This window comes from Mustela nigripes, chromosome 13 (genome assembly GCF_022355385.1).
Source record: "Mustela nigripes isolate SB6536 chromosome 13, MUSNIG.SB6536, whole genome shotgun sequence".
Lineage (NCBI taxonomy): Eukaryota > Metazoa > Chordata > Mammalia > Carnivora > Mustelidae > Mustela > Mustela nigripes.
Window position 1 is genome coordinate 117,551,177 of NC_081569.1, and position 17,566 is coordinate 117,568,742.

A 17,566-nucleotide genomic window follows, 5' to 3' on the forward strand; every position below is an offset into this window, starting at 1 on the left:
GGATCCAAATGTCTATTTTATCACAGAGGTGTGGTAAAGATCACCTGAGATGTACGTGTGAGTACTTTGAAGATCGACAAGTGTAACGTATTACAACTAGTTTTTTTTGTGTGGACGTAAGGCAGCAGAAAAGGTGTCTTTGATGTTTAATTAATACTAAAAATCTTCCATTACATTTATTTAGCTATAATCGGGAAGGAGGTGGGCACGAGTAATTTTCAAAGGGACTTTTTCCGTTCCCGAAATAGAACTCAGAAAACACACATTTGATTTTCCTTTTGGTGTCAAACCACAGCACCATTGTTATTAGCAGTTTTACAGAATTGTGACCTTCAAACTTGGTGATATCAAAGACTGAAAGCGAGCTCCCAGTCCTGAAGCCTTTCAAACAGGGCCTGCAAACGAAAGTACTTTTATTTTGAATTAGGGGCTAATAGAATTGTCCTCTTAAATGAGCACTTGCAAGTTTAAATGTTGCCTTCCAGGTGGGCTGCAGTAAATGAACGTGCTGAGAGGTGGCTGAAAGCCCTTTTGGGGACAGTGAGGGGAATCTGTTGTAGGGGTTCATGTAACACCCTTCCTGCAGTTAAAAGAGAAACCTAGAACTTAGATTTTCCTAATTGTTCATAAGCTGATTTGTGTATACATCTAGGACGATAATTTACTTTCAGTTTACTGAATTTGTGAATTTTCACATTTGTTTTAATTTGTAATTAAGTTTTCTCTATGAGGCACACCATATGCCACCATTAATTCATTCACATTGATTTCTTAGGAGATACAGGAGTGCATATTTTGATGCAATTTTTGAGGTCTTTTGGAAATCAAAGGACTACGTGTTGAGCCATATGGGCCTTTGTTATTTAAAATAGCATACGATAAAGTAACAGAAAGCAAAATGCAAGGGGGACCTGTTAGAACACAAAAAATTGGAAGACTGTGTAAAATACTGTTATAAACACACCCATTTTCAATCTTTTTTTTTCTTTTTCTTTTGCCTTATATTTTTTTGAAATCTGTCTCTGTGGATCCCCACAGTCTCTTAACCATCTGTGAAGGTGCCGAATCCCAAGTGCACCAGGCAAACGTGCGGAAACCAGTCACTGCCCTGTGCTTTCCACGGGGGCTGCAGATAGACACCAACATCCGCCTCCCCTCACTTGTAGCCAGCGTGTTTCTTTTAACATCTTATGCTAGGATTTGACACCGAGCGCCCGTTCATCCGCGCACACCGTGTCCGGTTTTGAAAGGGACCGACGGGTTGTGGTGTTTCGCCGGGGACTGCCGGCGCTCCCGGTGCTGCCTGCCGGACGTGCGGGCTGCAGACCGGGCCGCGGGCGGGCGGGCGTGCGGCGCGCACTAGGACCCAGCGGGGCTCCGGGCCCGGGTGGGAGCCGCGCCGCCGACCCCGGGCGGGCGCCGGGGCTGGAGCCGGGGTTCCGGCCGCGATCGGCTGCAGCTCGGCCGGGAGACGGCGCGACCCGGCGGCGGGGCCACCGGCGAGTCCAGCGCCGCCGCAGCCCCCCAATGCGGCCGCGAGAAGCAGCGGTGGGGGGGCCGGCGATCGAAGGTAACGAAAATGGGGCTCATTTCCTGCCTCCTGAGCTTCTGCTCTGGCTCAGCATTGTCACGAGAAGCCCTCACTGTTCTGGCTGCTGCATTTTGGGGCACCCTTTGATTTTTTTAAGGTGTCCGCCCTCGTATTTCCACCTGGTTTCAGATTGATTTATAGCCTGCAGCCCGAATGGGAAAGATCCAGGGATAGCAAGTTGAATATTTTCATTAGTTTTGGCTCAAAAGTAAGTTCATTAAAAAAAAAAAAAGTTTCTTAGGAATTTGTGAATAGCCGTTTAAAAAATGTTTCTTTTAAAATAGCAGACAAATGAATAATTTCAAAAATTGTCAAATAATGGATGTAATTCTGTTAATTACTTCCCAGGGCTTTACTTTTGTGGGCTCCCCAGGCGTTACTTTTATTTTCAAGGAACTAACGTGTTAAATGTGGAGTTTGGCTCGGGCAGAGTTTACAGCATTGCTGTCGCAACTGTTTTGCTATCAATTATAAGCAGTGTCAGATCTGTGGGCAGTTTTCAGCCTCTTTTCCAACACTGTAGCCGGTTATCCTAATATGACATCTACAGATGAGAGTTTCCTTTGAGGGCAGCGAGAATATTTCTCTTTTTGGAGAAGCGTTGTTTTGAGGAGAAAAACCATGATTACTGGCTGGGAAGCTGAGGAGACTATTTTTCATGCTTTGTTTATACTCCTGGGATGACGTTTGGGGAAGGGAAAGGCAGGCTTTCTGGGCAGCTTTTAATTGTGGATTATTAATTGACTTAATTTATTAGTTTCAGTCGGTGGGGCTCGGGGAGCCCTCTGTCACATGATGTGCTTAAGGTGACACATTTGGTAGCAGTTGGGACACACTGCAAATGTAAAAATGTGCGTCCTGTGGACTGATCGGCCGGGAGCTCCCATGTGGTGCTGGTGTAGGTAGGGTGCTCCTGGCTCATTGAGGAAAAAGGGAATCATTTTCCCTTAGCTAAGGAAGACGTCCAGTTATATTCCTTTTGTTCCCTGTTTTTCATTGATCGCCAGCTCTGCCTTAGAGAGGGGAGAGCAGCTCCGAGTGCAGAGCCAAAGACTGCACAGATGCCTACAAACCGCTTAAACTCTCACACTGATTGGTCAGCTAGATTGAGACTTAAGGAAAACAGCCACCCCAAACCTTCTTTTAAAATCCTGCTGTAATTTTCAGATTTGTCTTCTCGTGCGCAGATTCCTGCAAGACGGCCTTTTAGTTTCGGGTGCAGTTTGCTCGCGAGAATCTTTATGTTTAATTTTTCGTTGTTGTTTCTATCTGGATAAAGTAGGCCATTTTGGTGACAAATTTCTTTGCAGACGTCAGCTACTAGCTTACATTTATAGACATATCACTTTACAATACATTCTCCATGATTTCTCCTTGGGAGCTGTACAATGCAAAGTTGTTCAAGTTAGAATAATTTTTCATAGGCGGTTTTTGACCTGAATATTTAAACAGCACCATCAGCAGACGGGCGTCTTGCTGGATCTTTACTTTGATCATTTAAGTGCCCTGTGCATTAACATGTTCCACGCACTGAATTTAAGTCTGCACCAGTGAAAGAAAAAGGCACTGAAGAGCCAACAATCACAATCAGCTTGCACACTGTGATAGGAAGTTGTGGCATCTGTTTGGGGAGAATGCATTTTGCATCCAAGAATAGGGCCATTCTTCACCGTTTAAGAACAGAAATTAATAAATATTGTGGAATTCTGTGTCTGTAAGACCAAAAAATATATAAAACCCGTGGACATCTTCATGTGAGCCTTAAAGCACTTCAGTTAAAGAAGAAGTATCTCAGAAGTTGTAAATGTATAAACACTTTTCTGATTGGCTTAAAAATTTAGACACAGGAAGTGGATGGTATCTAATAACCGATGAGTGGAGACATGGTTGTCATGGAAACCGAGAATAGTAACCCCCCCAACACACACATACGCTACCGTAACCACCACTTAAAAAAAAAAAACCCTGCATGTCATCACAGATGCCTGGAGAACATGTTGGCTTCTGTACGCTTTCCCACAGCATCTGCTGAAACCCGAGACCGTGCCTGTCAAATCAAGGTCATTTTACAACAACAACCAAAAATGCAGTGTCCTGGATTTCATAAGTGTATTTTATTAAAAATACGTGAGGGGGAAAACAATGTTAAAGCAAGGATGAGCGCACGTGCTTACTTAGCAGTTGGCTGCCTCTGAGTTGTGTAAGGAAGGGCGAAGAAGGTTTTTGAGCCCTTATTTGAGCCCTTAATTGTGGAATCAAACTTAATTTGTAGGTCCTGTGGTTAGGACAAAGCTCTTTTTAGGGCAGTCAAGACTGGAGTGTTGCCCATAGATGAAGAGTCACTTGGGGAAGGTGTAATGAAGAGACTGTTTGCAAGAGGGTTCAAAGTTGAACTGTAGCAATTGAATTCAAAGACTGGCATTTTGGAGCCCTGGACTAAGGCTGCGTGAGTGGGGATAAATCCACTGACTGACTGGGGCTTTGCAAAGTACAGGGGACGGTGTTCTCAGCAGCCCAGCAGGGAGAGGAAAACTCCCACTAAACAGAGCTAAACTGTTTCCAAACTGCGGTTAGTATCTGATTAACTTAGAAAAGTTTCCTCTCCGTTTGTGCGTGTAGTTTTAAGTTTTCTAAATCAGAGTTGCGACTATTTTCAATATCTTGGTAATGGTTTCAGTGAGGAGGGGGGGAAAGGGAGAAAAGCCTGGAGACCCTCCTCCTTTTTACTTTGCTGAGTGAAAAATAACCAAGGAGGCCTTCTCCTTGATTTTTAACTTGGACAGTCAACACGGACGCTTGTAAATATCATGGCCAATGTGTTTCTTAACGTTTCTCTAATCTGGGCAGTGGTAGTCTTTAAATTCTAAAATTCTTGATATTCATTTAGTGATATCTTCCTTCCAGTCGTGATTCATAGCATTGTCTTGCTTTATCTTAATTGAAACTGGTCAGTTTTAAATCTTACTTAATTAACACTTTTATCTTTTTAAAAAGGAGCAAATTTTCTTTGTTTTTACGAACTGATTGCATGGGGGGAAGAGAGACAGTGGAAAGAATCCTGACTGTATTTTAATGTTCATGTAATATCCTTCCCCATGCCTTAGGAGTATGGGCTTTAGAAGAAATACAGCGATACAACAATCACCTGTTGGGTTGATTCAGCATATACATTTCAGGATCCCACTGTCGGATATTTAACTGATTGGGATTTGGTGAAAAAGATTGTGTTTAATGACAACAACAGTTCTCTTTTAGCAAAGAATTTCCTGCAGGGAGCTTTCTTATCTATAAGTATGGTCATTGGCAGGAAGCAAGTCAGTTGCTTGTTTTTACAAACCAAAGGAAATGAATGGGATTTGTTGGTTTCTAGAATCTGCCTGCCTTCTCCATTGTCTGTCAAATAGTTTGCTCAGAATTTCTAAAGCTACTCCAAATCTTTGGCATTTCTGTTTATTTATTTTTGACTCTGGGATTAGAAAAATTGGTCATTATTCTACTGTGTACAACTTATTTTACCAATACAAATGAACAATAATATTCAATAATATTCAATAATATTCTAATTCGTTTTCAGTTGTCAGATACACACATACTCACTGAAGCTGGCATTTTTGGATAGCTATGCCAAATTTCTAATAATCCCGAATACCAACTAAATGCCAGTTTCCTGGAGAGGTAAAGGGAGAGAGGTCGCTTCCTTTTCTTTGCTTATCAGAAGAAAATTCAAAAAGACTGAATGTCAGGTCTATGCCTACTCTGCTGATGGTGAAAGATTGGTGTAGGGGGAGAGTCAGAAATGTGTGTGTGTGTGTGCTAAATCCAGGGTACAATCCATGTGAGAAAAACAGATCTTAACGTTGAAGAGATTTTTTGGTGCAAAACTCTGGATTACTTTTTGGATATTGTAAATAAACGCATTCGGTTGTTTTAATTTGTGCATGTTTCCGATTCTGGAAGAGAAACCAAGGGTGCTTTAAAAGAAAATAGGTACGGAAACCTACAGTTGACGGAAACAGCCCTGGGAGGATGCGTAAGAGTGTCGGAGGGAGGGAATGGTTCGTTGCAATGGTTTTCACACATTTTTGAAGACATCATTTTTGTTTTATATTTAGCACCGAATGGAATCTTATGCAAGACCCTAATACATGAGCTGAATAGGAACAGAGCTGCTTGGGAGGAACCAAGAGCCGGGAGCCCAGAGCCTGATGTCTTCCCCTGGGCTGTGCCTGGGGCTCACCCTAGAACCCTACTACCTCTGTGAAACAGTTTGAAAATCACTGCTTTTAAAGTGTCCAAAATATTCTCCAAAGAAGGCCCAAGGGAATGGCTTGCAGAGCCGTGGAACCTCTTAGCTGGCGAGGAGAACTTTTGCCTTGACAATTTAAGAGGCGCATGTGTTCAGAGTGAGTAGGAAAAAGGCACGTACTACAAGGTACTTCAATAAGCCAGCCTGTGTCTAGCAAATGATTCTGCTGGCCATAAATATGGCAAAGCCCCCTGGACCAGTCTCTGATAAGGGAAGGAAAAGGATGTCTTTAAGGGTTATTTACAAACCAGGACCCCCTTTCCCTGTCAGTTACGGCAACATCGCACAGAGGTATTTGAGAGACCTTGGCTATGATTATTCCAGAATACGTGGGTTTATTCTTTTGTCTGTTATATCACTGGTATTCTATTTGTCACTGAAAATTATTTCATATTAAGTGTCGCTCATGAAATGAAGGTTTGCCAAGCTATATCATCCGCTTGGCAGACTCAGTCGTGTTTTGAGTGTTGAGTGGAATGATAACACACAGATGATATTTGAATATCATCAAATATATTTGCGTTATCTCCTTTCTTGTACAAATGACTGAGATGACAACGTTGGGGTTGGGCTCGGTTCTCCTCGCTTACATCCCAGAACTATGCATATGAAGATTGCTAGGGGTGGTGGACAGAGAAAGCCCCCTTCAGTTCCACTCTGGATTTTCATGACCCCTTGATACACACGCACATGGTTATGGAAGTGAGGAGAAATCAGGGCACCCTTCAGGCAGACGGTAGCGCGTCCTGCTTCTTGTGGCCACCACCATCCTCCCTGCGTCATCTGGGGGATGCGCAGTGTGGGTGTTTGTAGAAGTAGAGAGGACAGACTCCTCCTCTCTAGGTTCCCATTACTGCCGCCAGGCTGTTCCTGTTACCTGCATGGCGTTGGAAATGGCAATTAGAATAATCGGTGTTGGGCGCCTGGGTGGCTCAGTGGGTTAAGCCGCTGCCTTCGGCTCAGGTCATGATCTCAGGGTCCTGGGATCGAGTCCCGCATCGGGCTCTCTGCTCAGCCGGGAGCCTGCTTCCCTCTCTCTCTCTCTGCCTGCCTCTCCATCTACTTGTGATTTCTCTCTGTCAAATAAATAAATAAAATCTTTAAAAAAAAAAAAAAAAAAAGAATAATCGGTGTTCTGATGAGAGAAGTTGCAGATTTCCCAGCAACTTGGGCCAGAGTTCTTTCTTTATCTTTCTTTGTTTCTTTCTTTTTTTTTTTTTTTAAGTAGGCTCCACAGTCATGCTAGGATTTGAACTCACGCCCCTGAGAGCAAGCGTCCCAGGCTCTACCCACTGAACCAGCCAGGCACACCAGGGAACCCTTTTTTTTTTTTTTTTTTAAAAGAAAATATTTCTGCTACAAAGATGAAACTAGTACAAGCACAAAATAGTTGGCTGTGGTAGTGGATGGAGAGAAAATGATTGTGGGTAACTTTTATTTGTTGAATTGTGTGGAAGAAAGGTTTTCATGCGTAGGCTGTTTAAAGCTATCTTATTCCTCCTCCCACTGCATTTCAAAGAAGAGTGAGTGTGTACGCAGAAAACCAGTGGAACTGTCCCAAGGCATATTCATGAAAATAGACCAGTGATTTCTCTTGAGTGAGCATTTAAACTTTCATGTTCTTGAGGATTTCTGGTTTTGAGATCAAGGATGCGGTCCAGTTACTGGGACCTGGCAGAAATGCTAACGTAGGACATCAGAGGTTCCGCGGAGTGTGGGCTAGGTACCTTTCTTAGGATTTGGATCATAGCAAGTTCTCCTTGAAGAGGGGATGTTAGTATATCATAGAAGGTTAGATTTCAGATAATCTCAGGTATCTCTTCACACCCTGACATTTTCTGATTTGGCAAACAACATTTTCGGAGCCTTTAAAACAATCGCTGTTTAATGACGAGTCAATACAGATCTCTAAATTAAGGTAGTCATTTTGTTTTGTGGGACTCAATTTAGCATTTATAGTGGTCTCTTGAAAAAGAAATAACTTGCTCTTGGGTAAATTTGGCTGTATTGGGTAATAGAAAAAATAAAATCACACTAATAAGGAGGTGTCCTTTAAAAGGTACCTCCCCAGGGTGCCTGGGTGGCTCAGTGGGGTGGGTGTCTGACTTCTGCACGGGTCTGCATCTCAGTATCCTGGGATGGAGCCCTGCCCCTTTTTTTCTCCCTCTGCCCCTCTCCCACTCATGCACAGGTTCCCTATGTGCTCTCTTCTCTCTCCCTTTCTCAAATAAATAAATGATTTTTTTTTAAAGATTTTATTTATTTATTTGATAGAGAGAAATCACAAGTAGATGGAGAGGCAGACAGAGAGAGAGAGGGGAAGCAGGCTCCCTGCTGAGCAGAGAGCCCGATGCGGGACTCGACCCCAGGACCCTGAGATCATGACCTGAGCCGAAGGCAGCGGCTTAACCCACTGAGCCACCCAGGTGCCCCTCAAATAAATAAATGATTTTTTTTAAGTTGCCTCCCCTATATGATTTTAATTGATTCTTGTAATAACCTAGTATTCATATACCACTACCACTGTTACTACTAAGTAATGATAAGTATGCATTAATGTCCCATTTTACAGATGAAGAAACTGAGCCCTGTGTTCCTAGGGCCACATACTCATTGGTAGCCGGCCAGTTCTCCTGACTCCCAAATTCCAGGCGTTTTTTTCCACCCCAGTGGCTACCTCTGAACTGTTCACCTGTTTCTGTTCCAGGGTTGATGACTTCCCCTTCCATGCTCAAAATGGAATCTCCTCCTGGGAGGAGGGTAGGAGTAGGGGATATTTGATGGAACTTTGGCAAGAAATGGGGTTTTGCTTCTTGACATTCTGTGTTCCCACATCTGACCAGTAGGAATGCAAGGAACTTTTTAGTTCCCTTGTCAGAGACTATCTTTCTTAATTCCTCTTCATCTTTTGAATTTTCCTTCATCTATCTCGGAGCGCATTCACCTACTTGGTAAAAGAAAGGGATATGACTTTCCTGAGTTACCCCTATATTACACTGAATCTTTCCATTGTGACCTTTGCAGAAATGGATTTCCTATTCAATGTTCACTTTTTTTTTTTTTAAGATTTTTATTTATTTATTTGACAGAGATCACAAGCAGGCAGAGAGGCAGGCAGAAAGAAAGGAAGGGAAGCAGGCTCCCCGCTGAGCGGAGAGTCCGATGTGGGACTCGATCCCAGGACCCCGAGATCATGACCTGAGCTGAAGGCAGAGGCTTAACCCACTGAGCCACCCAGGCGCCCCAATGTTCACTTTTGTAATTCACAGGGCTGCCCAACAGACTCAGAGGTACAAATACAATGACATCTCCTTTATTTTTGGAATAAAAAACGGGGCTTAACTTGTCCCATTAGTGGGCCGTCTGGTATCTCCTTCTGGGGACTCTGCTACCCCCAAGTCATACAAACCCCGCATGGGTTGACACAGACTGAGTGGAATGGAATCACTTTGACTTCCTCACCTAAGCCCAGAGCTCTGCTCCTTGCAGGCTGGCCAAACAGTCTCCAGCCACAGAAAGTTCATGGGCACTTGTTCGAGCAGGTGGCAGCCGTGGAAGGTTGGGCTGGCGGGCAGTAGGACGTCAGGCCCAAAAGGGAAGTGGCCAGAGTATCAGCAGCTCCTGCGACCACTCTACTCTCTAGATCTTTCCACAGGGTCAGAAATGTAGACGTTTTAGGAGAAGAATCATTTTTAATAATCCTCTGAACTTGAAAATGAATGAAGACTCTGGGAGAGTGGTTTTTAGTCCAAACAAATGGGAACAAGAGAAGGCAAGCCAGTTCGGAGTCTCAGCATTCAGGCAGAAATGTTCAACCAGGGCATTCGTTTTGTTGTTGTTTCTCTCCCTTGCCACCATTATCCTGTTTCCCAGGGTGGAAAACTTGGACACCTCCTTGTTTTCCATCCCTGTAGCTCATTTATCACCAGAGCTGCTTGCTGCTTTCTTGGAAATCTACCTTTTATTCATCTCCTTGTCCTGAGGGCCAGTGCCTAACACCAGGGAGACTGCGGGTCACCTCGAAGGGGTTCTGTCCCCCTCCTGGTCCCTTTCCTCCCTCTGTAGTCCTTAAGACTTGTCTCCCCCCAAAACACTCTGGAAGGGCCTCTCCCACTGAGAGCTGTGTGTGACCTTGACCTAAGACCCTGTGATATGCAAAGAAGACTCAGTAACGTGGAAATCCTGAATGGATTATTGTGAAGGTTAATCATAGAATCCCTGAGAAGCGCTTGGCCCAGAGCCTGGCACGTAGCTGCAACTTACCCTAGCGATTTGTATTTTGTTGTTATTGTGGTGTTGTGTCCCTCAGCTCCTGAGAACCTATGGTGACTTGCTGTGGCTCACCTTACCCAGCTTGTCTTCCTCTGTCCGGCAAGAGCTTCTATGATCTGGCCTTACCCATTAGGGCTCAGGGAATGTTCTAGAACTGGTCTCCAGACTTGCCCTGACCCTTCCAGCTCCACTGCCTTTGTTTACATCGTTCCTAGTCCCTGTGATCCCCTGACCACAGCCGCCTTCTTCCTCTGCTCACATGTTAGGAAGATGGCAGTTTTAGCCATCCTGCAATTCCAGTGTATAGAGAAAGTGCAATTTATTCATTTTTTTCCTACAGCAAACCTTCTTCCTTGGTGTGCACCTGCTGATGAGCAGGAAAAAGAATGATAACTTCTGATCCCATGTATTTTAAAACAGTGTGGTCAGATAATCCAAGCAGTCCCTTACAGTAATTCTTCGTCTTCCTAGAAGAATAATGCCCATTTGCTCATGCTGTCCCCGATCCTTTGCCTGTGAGGGTGTGTGTGTGTGGGAAGAAGTGTCAAGCATGCTTCTTCCTTGTATTTCTTCCCGAAGATGAGCAGATTCAGGCTCCTTAGGTGGGGTGACCTCTGTTCCTGGGCACTGGGCCTCTTGCCCACTGGTGCTGCTTATTTTATACTAGCAGTTGAAGCCTGTGACTCTGACTACATGTAATCTAATCCAGCGGTTTTCAAAGACCCACAGAAAGATACAGAGACATTGTCAGAGTGCCTGGGTGGCTAATCTGTTAAGCATCCAACTCTTGGTTTGGGCTCAGGTCATGATCTCAGGGTTGTAGGATCAAGCCCCACATCAGGCTTTACACTCTATAGGGAGTCGGCTTGAGGTTCTCTCTTTCCCTGTGTTCTAACCCTCCCTCAACTCCCTCCCCCTCAAATAAATAAATCTTTTTTTTAAAAAAAGATACAGATACATTGTCAGGAGACCCTAGTAAGCACATATGGACATTGTATACATGGATGGACCATACAAAAGATAGTATTTTTCTTGCTACACCCCAAACACTCTGATCTCCTCCATTCTCTTTTATTTTTTTCTTTTTTTAAAAAAATTATTTATTTATTTATTTTTAAAAAAGATTCTATTTATTCATTTGACAGAGAGAGATCACAAATAGGCAGAGAAAGAGAGAGGGAAGCAGGCTCCCCACCGAGCAGAGAGCCCGACACAGGGCTCCATCCCAGGACCCCAAGGTCACGACCCGAGCTGAAGGCAGAGGCTCAATCCACTGAGCCACCCAGGCGCCCCTCTTTTATTTTATTCTTTTATTTAATTAAAAAAAACCTCACTGTGATACTCCCTGCTGACCCAGGCCCACCTCAGCTCCCAAGAGCAGCAAACTCTGAGTTTTAGCCATATCCTCCATCAGCCTACTGGTCTGATGGTCTTGGCAAGGGGTCCCTTCCTGTGGCCACAGCCAGCTCAAGGCGAGTGTGTGGTTCTTAGCTCCACCTCCTCCTCCTCCCACCCCAACCCCTCACCTCCCTGCTCCCTCTGCCTGAGCACACGGTGGCACTGGGCTGATGAAGCTGTGTCCCACACTGGGGCAGGCCGTCTCTTCTCAGGGCTCCGCATGGTGCAGGAAGATGGGCGCAAGGACATCCCTCTCCCGCCAGTGGACTTCCTCCAGTCAGGAGGCCGAGTCCCCCAGGAGTAGGCCACTCCGCTGTCCTCTTTTCTTCTCTCCTGTTTCTTTCCCATAATTATTGGGACCCAGAAAGGGGTAGATTCTTCTTGAGCTTCCCCTTCACTGCCTCTTCCTTGCACCATCAAGGCATGGAGGTTAGAGACTTCCGGGTCCCTGCTGGGTGGAAGTAGCGTCTTCCACTGTCTTCCAGTAGATTCTTTGAGTTGGGTCCTCCAGATCCCTGGTAAAGTTGGGTCCTCCAGATTCCTGGTAAATGGTGGAAAATCCTGTCCCAGGACAAAGTGTGACTTTCAAGGCTGTGGGATTTCTGCCTGTGGCAGAGTCTACCAATTTCCCACCTGTGTCTCCCGCTCCGGCTTGTAGCTAAGTATGGCAAAATTCTAGCTTCTGGGATGTGAGTAGACGTGTGAGGTTTCTGTCTGGTTTGTGTCCTTGTTTTTCTTTATAGTTTTGTTATATACTTTTTTTTTTTAGCCCCAAACTACATATAGTTTCGTTTTGCCTTCTTTCATATAAATGGAAACATCATAGCTCTGTGTGTGTGTGTGTGTGTGTGTGTGTGTGTGTGTGTACTATCTCATGGTTTAAAATATGTTTCTTATAAATGGGAACAAAAAAATGGAAAGCCTCTGCATTATGGTAACTGTCTAGATAAGGAATTTCTGGTCATAGGGTATAAGCATCTTAATGCAAATTGGTTTCAAAAGTGCCTGTGCCAATTTACATTCCCACTAGTAGTGAATGTGTTTTTCTGTTGTTTCATGTTCTCAAGACATTTATTATTGTTAGACTTTAAAAGTTTTGCCAGTATAATAAGTGTGAAATAATCTCATTATTATTTAAATTGTTTGGTTATGGATAAGTTTGAGTACCTTTTCATAAGTTTATTGGTCGTGTATTTTTCTTTGTTTGTGAATTTCCTATTTGCCTTTTATCTAGAGTTTTCCTAAAAACTTTTAGTTTTTTAGGTCTTCTCTGTAGTATCTCTTTCTCTTTACTTTCTGCTTGTATCTTTATTGCTTTTACACTTTTGTGTTTATTATTTTATTCTTTTAACTGCCTGAGATGTCAGCTTTTGAAGTTTTCTATTTTTTAATTTTAAAGATTTTATTTTAAGGTAATCTCTACACCAAATGTGGGGCTCGAACTCATGACCCTGAGATCAAGAGATAAAACCTCTTCCAACTGAGCCAGTCAGGTACCCCTGAAGTTTTCTTTTCTAATACAAAAATACACTATAAATGACCTTCTAAGTACAGAGTTTGTACTATCTCAGGAGTGATAGTTTGTAAAATTTTCACTGTTCAGTTTTAGTTAACTTCTAAATTTATTATGGCTTTTTCTTTATTCTACGGGTTATTTAAAAGTGTTTTATATCTTTCAAGTTATTTTTTCATTATTGATTTCTAACAAGTGCATTTTTATCATAGAACACAGTCTTATGATGTCAATTATGGAACATTAAATCAAGCTTGTTAACCTAGTTTTTAAATCTTTACTATTTTTATCAATACTTCGCTGATCTATTTTTAATTGAAAGAAGTGTATTAATTTCTCACTGTTATCACTTTTCTTAATATATTTTCAAGTTACATTATTTGGTATATATTTAGACTTCTTCTGTCATCTGGGAGAATTGAATCTTTTATTATCATGAAGGAATGCACTTTAATGCTTATGCTGTTTTTTTTCTCTTCAAGCATATTTTGTCTGCTGTTCCTGTGTCAACACTAGACAACCATGGGACATAGCAGCTTCTTCTTTATTAATTTTTGCTACTTGATTTTCTATCCTTTGTTTTTTTCAAATTCTTTGTATCATAGTGTTTTGGATGTATGTTTTATATGTGACATATAGGTAGATACTGTTTTTAGGCAGTCTGTAAATATCTTTAAACTGAAATATGTTATGTTTATATTTATTGTAATTATGGATATATTTCAACTTATTTTTTCATGTTATTTTATCCTCTCCATTTGTCTTGCCTCTTCTGTTTCTTTTTCTTTTGTTCCTTGCCACCTTTTGAATTGATGAGCATTCCTTTCTTATTTTATATATTTTTCTATAGTAGTTTAGAAGTTTTACACTATTATTATTCTTTTAGTGGTTCTCTGGAAGTTTTGGCATGTAAACTCATCAAGGTCTAAAACTAATTCATATCTTTCCTTTCCTCTCAAGCAGTGAAAGGATCTTAGGCAACCTATGCTCCAGTCACTGCTCCTCGCTTCCCCAAATTAGGTCCATTTTTGCTCAGTGTTTTAGGTGTCTTGTGTTTTTTTTTTTTTTTAACTTCACATGTTAGACATTGCTGTTATCATTTTAAAAATAGTAATTCTTGTTCAGATTTACCCACATATTTACTACTTTCTTTGCTTATAATTTTTCCTCTGCCCCCAGTCGTACCTTACTAGAGTAATTCTCTTCTTACATTTCATTTAGTCAGAATCAATTAAGGGAAAACTATTCAGTTATTGTTTGTTGCAAAGTTGTATTTTTTTCCTGCTTTCTAAAAATATAGTTTTGCTAGGTATAAAACCTGTGTTTGCTATGTGTAGAATTCTAGTTATTTTTCTGTCAATACGTTAGAGATAATCTGTTGTTTTCTGGTTTCTTCCACTGAGAAGTCAATAATAAATCTAATTGTCACTTGTCATTGAAGGGTGTTCTTTATTCAGTAGTACTTTATGGCTGCTCTTAGATATTTTTTTGTCTTTGGTATTCTGCACTTTTATTATAAAGTATCTATATGTGCATTTCTCTTTTATCTATTTATTTTGTATGGGTTTTTTGGGGTTTTGTGAATTTATGGGTTAGATTTTTTCATCAGTTCTGGAAGATTCTCAGAATATTGTCCCTGCTCTGTACTCTTCTTTTCTACTTCTGGATTTCAGATTAAGTATATATTAGACTTCTGTTCTTTGTCTTCTTTGTGTTTTAACTTTTTCATGTTTTCAGTCTCTGTATTATCTTTATGTACTACAGTCTAGATATTTTCAGTGTTCTCTAGTCAATCTTTCTGGTCTTGCTTATAGCTTATATACTTGTTTCCTTCTATTATTTAATAACATTTATTTTATATTGTGTGTCTCATGATTTTAAAATTTGAAATCTTTGTGGGTTCAATTCTACTCTCTCTTGTTTCTGCTAGTTGTTCATGATCTTTGTTTCCTTATGCACGTTTGTTTGTGGGTTTTGTTTTATTTTGCTGTGACCTAATTATTTTTGAGACTTTATCAATGGTAATTCTTTGAGGTTTGTATTGAGGTAAATTCTCAGGTGCATGGTATCATAAACAATCTGTAAAGGAAGGACTTAAAATTTTCAACTTGAGTTTGGGCTGTCAATCACATAATCTGTTCATATTCAAAACTCCTATGAGGGCTCTCTTGTGATTACAGATTTTCAGTAAGGACTTTTTCTCCTCTGTGCAGCAATAATTTTGGAGACAGGAAATTCTGGTAGCCTTTTGGAGTCCTGTATATAGCAGAGCACCTCCTAGTATACTTTCTTTTTACCTTGGTGAGTCCTGGCTCTGTTAGTGCTACCAAACTTATTTGGTGTCCCCTATGCTCCACTATATTGTAAAATCAGAAGCTCAAGTTCTCCCAGTTTGTTAAATGCCTTCAAGATGAAAGCTGATGTAAGTGTTATGCTCTGAGTATGCCTCATTTTCTTGTTGGCTCATACATATAATTCAAACTATTTTGTGGAAGTATTTTGTCCAGAATCTTCAGTTGTTTCAAGGATTGGACAGGTATATTTTTTGCCATAGTGCTAGAAAAAGAACTTCATCCTTCTTTCTCTTTGTATTCCTTCTTCAGTAGTCCCTGAACATATGACTGCCTCTGGGTAATTTGGGTGAAGATCATGTGTGCATCAGGCAGTAGAAAAAAAGCACAGTCATTTTCAAAATATGACCTCCTTCTACACCTATTTTAAGTTCTAACTTGTATTTGTTGAGATAATACTAGCTGCTTCAATAAAACCAACAGTGTAATGAAGCAAAACAATAAAAGTTTATTCCTTACATATCCAAAGTGGATGTCCTGACAAGAGGCTGACACTGATTCAGGTGGTGATTGAGGGAGCCAGACAGTTTTCATTCTGGGGCTCTGCCATTTTCAACCAATGGCTCCTAAGGTCATTGTGCTTATTTGGATCGCACCAGCAAAAAAGGGAAAGAACGTAGAAACTCAGGAGTGACAGATTTTTTTTTCCTCTGGTCGTCTAGATGTGGCACATTCAACTTCCTTTCCCAGTTATTAGCTAATACTTGATTGGGTTGCCGTATCTGCCTGCAAGGAGCGTTGCTGGGAAAGGTATTCTGGATATGAGCCTCAGAGGAAGAAAAACAGGTGTAATAAACAGCCAGCCTCTCTCTGCCATGCATTTCCTCTCTGAAACTGTGGACCCACCTGTTTCTCACTTCTCTGAGCTCCCTTTTTACTTAGAATCAGTGCCACCAACGTTTAGGATTTAATTATCCTGAATTATTTCATGTTCATCCAGTGTAAACCCCCAACTATATCATAACTTCCTTGAGGGTGTGAATTTTGTGCTGAACATTTGAAAATGTCCCCTATCATGCAGTTTCGAACACACAGTGCGCTATACAGAAATTAAACCTCTGAATGAAAGGAGAATGTTCTTGTTCTAAGGAAATGACTGTTAGCATATTTAGGGATGTGGTGTTGTGATCTGCGACTTACTCATTACATTATTTCTTCATGTTTTCTCCTTAGACTTGAAATTTATCAAAATAAAAATCTGGAGGAAAAACCCCCAAAACCCCTGAAGTTTGGAGGGCACTACACACAATAGTGGCCATTCCATGGGGTGACCATTCTAATCTATCTCAGTTGTTTCTTCTGAAATGTCTTGATATCAGCCTTCTGGTCACCTTCTGGGTTGTTCTGATAATTCATTCCTTCATTCTGGAAATATCTTTGAGGTCTGAAGGGTGCTAGACACTGAGGAGTAGCTGGGTATAGGGATGCGAGATAAGACCCTGCCCCAGGGCTGGTCAGGTGAAGGGGTGTAAACTGCTATGAGTGGAGAAAGACTTCTGCAATTGATTTTGTGATTGATACAGCGATGGTTCTAGTTTATTTGTAGGATGGGAAGGATAAAGTCTTGGCGTAATCTCAAGTCCTTTAGCAGGGACTTTTCACTTCTTTTTCCTTTGCTTTTAGGTCTTGCCTAAGGAAGCCAGCCTTTTTCCAGGCAAATAGTTAGCGAATCAACAAACAGAGTGTAGCTCTTAAATATTCTCTAGGGCCACAGATAATCTCAGCTGAACTGAACCCTGGTTTATTGGTCTCGGTGTCACTCTCTGCTTGAGTTGAACTCATTACTTTGTTGCTAGGCTCAATGTTTTCAATTCTCTATTTTTATTTTCTGTTGCTACTGGTCTTAGTAAATGAGAATGACATATGGACTTGAGTTAAACTGTTGGAATCATCGTTTGTTTTCTTTTCATTGCATAGTTTTCTTTCTCTACTGCACTGCACTGTGGATGGGAAAATACACTGACATCTTAGTAACTCTAACTAATCTATTATCCACCTGCTCAGATGAAGCACAATGCATGTGGCAAATTACTTTAAATGCCAATAAAGCCTGTGTTTTGGAAAAATGTTGAGCTGTTTATATTCAAAACATTGTTTTGAATCAAGCCATCTAAAATATGCAGATGAGGAATAGG

The 17,566-nt window shown here is 41.6% G+C and overlaps 1 protein-coding gene across 1 annotated transcript in view; it reads left to right on the forward strand.

Moving 5' to 3' along the window:
* Positions 1 to 1,436: 1,436 nt before the first annotated feature.
* The window catches only part of FOXN3 (forkhead box N3), a 397,011-nt gene continuing 380,881 nt past the window's right edge, over positions 1,437 to 17,566 (forward strand). The window contains exon 1 of the mRNA XM_059373546.1: positions 1,437 to 1,570. The gene's annotated coding sequence lies outside the window, so the exon portion shown is untranslated. The remainder of the gene's footprint in view (positions 1,571 to 17,566) is intronic.